This window comes from Chenopodium album, chromosome 1, assembly GCF_948465745.1.
Source record: "Chenopodium album chromosome 1, dcCheAlbu1.1, whole genome shotgun sequence".
In the NCBI taxonomy this organism is placed as follows: Eukaryota; Viridiplantae; Streptophyta; class Magnoliopsida; order Caryophyllales; family Amaranthaceae; genus Chenopodium; species Chenopodium album.
The window spans coordinates 62,020,245-62,026,778 of NC_137834.1; the positions used below are offsets into that span (position 1 = coordinate 62,020,245).

At 41.6% G+C, this 6,534-nt stretch overlaps 1 non-coding gene across 1 annotated transcript; it reads left to right on the forward strand.

Moving 5' to 3' along the window:
• The first annotated feature begins 5,705 nt into the window (after window positions 1-5,705).
• Window positions 5,706-5,811, forward strand: LOC145564292 (small nucleolar RNA R71). Its single transcript, XR_014094790.1, has one exon. It is a non-coding gene; the product is annotated as a small nucleolar RNA R71 (small nucleolar RNA).
• The last annotated feature ends 723 nt before the right edge of the window (window positions 5,812-6,534 follow it).

Below are 6,534 nucleotides of genomic sequence, written 5' to 3' on the forward strand. Positions count from 1 at the left end.
ACCCTTCTGTTTTTTTTCTGAATTTGGTTCACCCTGTGAGGAGCGGGCGTACAAAATTTGGAGCGCCCGCTCCTGGCTTTGGAGCGGGTGTGCAGATCATTGGAGCGCGCGCTCCAATTCTTTGGAGAACCTTCTGTTTTTTTTTTATTTGGGACATCCTGTGAGGAGCAGGCGTGCAAAATTTGGAGCGCCCGCTCCTGGGAGGTGGAGCGCCCGCTCCTTATTCCGGAGCGCCCGCTCCAAACTTACTGGAACTTTCTGTTTTTCTTCTGTTTTGGCTGAAATTAATTTCCTGTGACGAGCGGGCGCGCAAGGCTGAGGAGCGCCCGCTCCTCACTGCTTAAAGCTTTGATTAAATCCTTCCTTGCTTTCTTTTTTTGCTTCCTTCTCCTACATTAAAACCACAAGGACATAATTCCACAAAATTAGCCAAAATCAGATATTCTCAACACTCTTATTCTTTTCTTCTCTCACTCATTGTTTTATTTCTCACTCCTTTTATTTTCTTGACTCTCTTTTCTCTCTTTTTTTTTTCTCTTTTTTTTTTACTCGGGTTGCCTCCCGGAAGTGCTTCTTTAACGTCAATAGCTTGACGACCTCCACACTCAGGAGGTAAGATTACATTGAGTTGATTCTAAAACACCTACATGAGCACCCTCGTAGTAAATCTTGAGGCGATGCCCATTCACCTTGAAAGATCTCTTGCCGTCCATATCCCAAACTTCCACGGCTCCATGAGGAAACACTTCCTTAACAACAAAAGGTCCACTCCACCTTGATAAAAGTTTCCCGGGAAACAATTTCATCCTAGAGTTGTAGAGGAGTACCTTATCGCCTTTTAGAAATGATTTCTTTTCAATGTTCCGGTCGTGGCAATCCTTAGTGCAATTCTTATAGTTGCTAGCACACTCATAGGCTTCCAATCTTAGCTCTTCAAGCTCATGCAAATCAAGCCATCTTTGCTCTCCCGCACTAGCCAAGTCGAAGTTAATCTTCTTGATTGCCCATTGAGTTCGGTGTTCAAGCTCCACCGGTAGATGACAAGATTTTCCATACACAAGACGATATGGAGTTGTGCCTATTGGGGTTTTGTATGCCGTTCTATATGTCCATAGAGCGTCATCAAGCTTTTCCGACCAATCCTTCCTATTACTTGCAACCGTCTTCTCAAGGATTAATTTAATTTGACGGTTCGACACTTCCACTTGCCCACCAGTTTGTGGATGATAGGTAAGGCCGAATCTTTGGTGAACCCCGTGCTTTCTTAGCATCTTTTGAAAAGCACTATGAACGAAATGTGAAACGTTGTCACTTACCACTGCTCTAGGAATTCCGAATCTTGGAAATATGACTTTCTTGAACATCTTCATGACTACCTTGTGGTCATTAGTTGGGGAGGCAATGGCTTCAACCCATTTTGATACGTAATCGACCGCCACAAGGATGTATTGATTTCCATAAGAAGTAGGGAATGGCCCCATGAAATCAACACCCCACACATCAAATACCTCTAGCTCAAGAATCGGTTGTTGAGGCATCTCGTTTCGCTTGGATATATTGCCGGTTTGTTGACACCGGTCACAAGTCTTCACAAACCCCCAAGCATCCTTAAAGATGTGAGGCCACCACAACCCGCTATGCAAAACCTTCAATGCTGTTTTGTTTGCTCCCATATTCCCTCCACAAGGATCGGAATGACACATCTTGAGCACATTTTGCACTTCTTCATCCGGAACACACCTACGGAGAAAACCATCTACTCCTCTCTTGTAGAGAATGGGGTCATCCCACACATAGTGTCTTGCTTCCCTTTTTAGCTTCTTCCTTTAATTTTTTGAGAAATCGGGAGGGAATTCTCCATAAGCCAAATAGTTCACCAAGTCGGCGAACCATGGAAGCTCCTTCTCATTCAAGATATAGAGCACATCATCTCTCAATTCATCGCAAATGGGAATTCCATCATCAGTAGCTTTCACATTCTCTAATCGGGAAAGATGGTCCGCAACCACATTTTCGGCCCCTTTCTTATCCCGAATTTCAACATGAAATTGTTGGAGAGACAAGACCCATCGAAGAAGACGAGGTTTGGACTCTTTCTTTGCCACAAGGTACCTAATAGCCGCATGATCCGTACAAACAATAGTTTTGGAACCAATTAGGTAGTTCCAAAACTTCTTAAAAGCATGCACCACGGCAAGAAACTCCTTCTCCGTTGTGGTGTAGTTCCGTTGAGCTTCATTCAAGGTCTTGGACATGTAGTAAATGACGTGAAGTTTCTTCTCAATTCTTTTTCCCAACACCCCTCCAATTGCAACATCACTAGCATCGCACATAAGTTCAAACGGCAAATCCCATCTTGGCCCTTGCACGATTGGAGTAGAGATCAAAGCCTCCTTTAATTTGTTGAAAGCTTGAAGACACTTTTCATCAAAAATAAAGATGTCATCCTTTTGAAGAAGAGCATTTAGGGGTCTAGCAATTTGTGAGAAATCCTTGATAAATCTCCTATAGAACCCGGCATGCCCTAAAAAGGATCTTACTCCTCTCACATTAATTGGAGGTGGCAATTTTTCAATCACTTCAACTTTGGCCTTGTCGACCTCAATCCCCTTGCTTGATATCTTGTGACCAAGGACGATTCCCTCTTCAACCATGAAGTGACATTTTTCCCAATTTAGGACCAAGTTGACCTTCTCACATCTTGCTAAGCATTTACCCAAATTGGACAAACAATCTTCAAATGAAAGGCCCCTAACCGAGAAATCATCCATGAACACTTCCATTTCGGCTTCAAGCATGTCTCCAAATATACTCATCATGCACCTTTGAAAGGTTTCCGGTGCATTGCAAAGTCCAAACGGCATTCTCCTATATGCAAAAGTACCATATGGACAAGTAAAAGTTGTCTTCTCTTGATCATTCGGGTTTATGGGGATTTGAAAGAAACCCGAATAACCATCAAGAAAGCAATAATACTTGTGCTTTGTTAGTCTTTCAAGCATTTGGTCGATAAAAGGAAGAGGAAAATGATCCTTATTAGTGGATGCATTTAGACGTCTATAGTCTATGCACATCCTCTAACCGGTCACCGTTCTAGTTGAAATGAGATCACCATTCTCATTTTCAACTACGGTCATTCCTCCCTTTTTAGGGACCACATGAACGGGGGAAACCCATTTAGAACTCGAAATGGGGAAGATGATGCCGGCATCAAGGAGTTTGGTGATTTCTTTCTTCACCACCTCCCCCTTTTGAGGATTGAGTTTCCTTTGCCTCTCAATGGAAGGCTTAGCACCCTCCTCAAGTGTTATGTGGTGCATACATAAAGCGGGACTAATACCTTTGAGGTTATCAATGGTATAGCCCAAAGAACCTTGGTGGTTTCTTAAAATACCACATAACATTTGAGTTTGGCACTTGTTCAAAGAAGAATTCACTATTACCGAAAAAGTTGAATTAGGACCCAAAAACTCATACCTTAGGTGTGATGGTAGAGGTTTTAACTCTACCATTGGAACACCCTTACCTTCTCTTGAGGTGGCTATTTTCAAAGCATCATTGCTTGTGATTCCCATGCATACTTGCTCAATGCTTTCTTCCGTACTTCCTTCAAGCATTTCTTCATACAATGTCATCTCCTTGCCTTGCTCACCTATCTTTTCCTTATTCAAAAGGACATTCTCAAGGGCATCGTTAGTAGTGAGCAAGTGCTCATGCATAGAAGTCACAATAGAATCAATAGTATCAATCATCATACAATTATCAAGACTAGAGCTTGGATATTTCATGCTCTCATTCAAATCAAATTCTATCACCTCATCTCCTACTTTTAGTGAAATTTTAGCACTTTTAACATCTATTAAAGCACCCGAAGTAGCAAGAAAAGGTCTTCCTAGAATTATTGGAATGTTAACATCTTCATCCATCTCTAACGCAACAAAATCCACCGGGATTACAAACTTCCCCACCCTTAGAGGAACATCCTCTACCTTACCCTTTGGGAATTTAATAGAGCGATCGGCCAATTGTAGGGTGATGTTGGTGGTTAGAAGTTCCCCTATCCCAAGTCTTTGGTATACCGAGTATGTCATTAGGCTAACACTAGCCCCTAGGTCACACAAAGCATTATCAATTTGCATCTTTTATATTGCACATGGGATAGAAAAGTTACCGGGGTCTTTCAATTTGGGTGGCATCTTGTTCATGATTATTGCACTACAATTCTCGGTGAGACTCACCGTTCAACCAACTCACACTTTCTCCTTCCACTCAAAATATCTTTCCAAAACCTAGCATAGTTAGGCATTTGCTTGATAGCATCGGTAAAAGGAATTGAAAGGTGAATTTGTTTCAATGTTTCAAGAAATTTTCCAAATTGCACATCTAATTTGTTTCTAACAAATTTGTGAGGATATGGTAGCTTTTGCAATTGTTTTGTTTCTCTCTCTTTTTCTCTTCTCTCTTTCTCAAATCTTTTTTCTTTCTCACACTCTTTCTCTTTTTCATTCTCATGGTTTTGCTCTCTCTCTTGTTCAAAATCGCTTTTAAGGGGAGGCTCACTCATGTTCATTCTCTCATTGCCTTTTTTAGGAACAATTTCTTCCAACACTTTACCACTCCTTGTTGATATAACATTTACGGGCCTCTTAGGATCTAGTCCTTGGGGTGGTAGTTTAGAAGTGCTAGTCCCTTCCTTCAAAGAATTGGCCAATTGAGAAATTTGTGTCTCTAGCATTTTATTATGGGTCATCACTTCACTAAATTTCTTTTCACTAGAGGCCATGAAAGTATTGAACATTTTAGTTTGATTTTCCATCATTTCCTCCAAGCTAGACCTACTATGTGGTGATTGTGCATAGTAGTTGTCTTGGGAAGCCCTATTACCTCTAACATTCGAATTGGACGCATTTTGATTAGAAGAAACTCTATTATTATTGTTGTTCCAATTGTTCCGATTATTAGAGTTTCCCCCTTGGTGAAATTGCCCTTGATTCCCATGGTTTCCTTGATTATTATGATTATGGTTACCATAACCACCTTGTTGGTTGTAGTTACCTTGGGGATTTTGGTCCCTTTGGTTCCTATTTCCCCATTGATTTTGGTTATGGTAATCGTAATCATTTCCTCTTTGGATATAGGAATTCCCCCCTTGTTCTCTTCTATTTGGTGGTAAGTATCTTTGATTGTCATAAGACAAGGCATTGACTTGTTCATTTTCATTTTCATTACCATCTTCGTATTGGGGTTGGGGTTGGGAATCATAATTACAAGAAGAGGTATCATGGTCATATGACCCACAATTTTCATAAAACAAACATCCATGAGGCATGTTATTAGAAGTAGAGGGAGAAGAGTTAGAATTCATACCTCTCCCCCTAGATTGGGAGGGATGCTCTTGTGTTGAACTAGAGGTCTCTAGTTTTGCCTTAATGGATGTCATCTACTTTCCAAGGTTGGCGATTTGGGAAGTCAAATTGTTGATGGCATTAAGGTGATCAATGGAGTAAACCGCATTTCCTCCCTTGTTTAGAGAATCTCTCTCTCCTTCTTGCCAATCCATGTGGTGCCTCACCACATCCTAAATTATCTCTATGACTTGCTCCTCCGTCTTGTTCATAATCGGGCCACCCGCTCCCGCATCCAAGCTAGTCTTTCCTTGTGGGCTCAAGCCCCCATAGAAAATTTGAAGCACTTGATATGACGGAATTCCATGATGAGGGCACTCCCTTTGATATTCCTTGTATCGTTCCCATGCTTCATATATGGTTTCACTAGCTTTTTGACGGAAACCTTGGATCAAAGCCCTTGCCTCGGCCGTCTTCTTTTGAGAATAGAATCTTCCTAAGAAAGCCATGGTGACCTCGTCCCAAGTTCTCAAGGAGTTAGGCCTCACCTCCTTCTCAAGCCATTCAAGAACCCTTCCTATCAAAGAAAAATGAAATAGCTTTAGTCTCACAAACTCTTGAGTTACCCCATTTACCTTGATTGTGTTGCAATATTTTTCGAACTCGTTCAAGTGTGCAAGAGGGCTCTCATGTTTTGCTCCACTATATTGCCTTCTTTCAATCAAATTTATCATCGCGGGCCGAATCTCGAAGTCATTGGCTTGAGTGACGGGTATAGCAATGCTGCTTGAAGCTCTATAAGCTCCTGGAGTTCCGAACTCCTTTAAAGGTCTTTGAGGTGGTGGTTCCGCGTCACCCATTTGATCTCGATCCTCCTCGAAATTGGTCTCTCTAGTTGGGGGGAGTAGTAAACGGCCTAGAACCGGCTCTTTTTCTCCTTCTATAAGTTTGCTCAATCTCGGGATCGTAAGGTACCAAGATCCTGTTATGAGTTCTGCGCATACACTCTCAACAAACGCAATTAGTACCAAGGCTACAAGTGTAGCAAAAAAGAAACAATCTTTTTGAATTTTTTTTTGTTTTATGGTGAACTAGACTCAAGTAATCAATTAGCAATCAACAACACCGTTCCCCGGCAACGGTGCCATTTTGATGGGCGTTAGAACGATCGCACATTCCACACTCAACC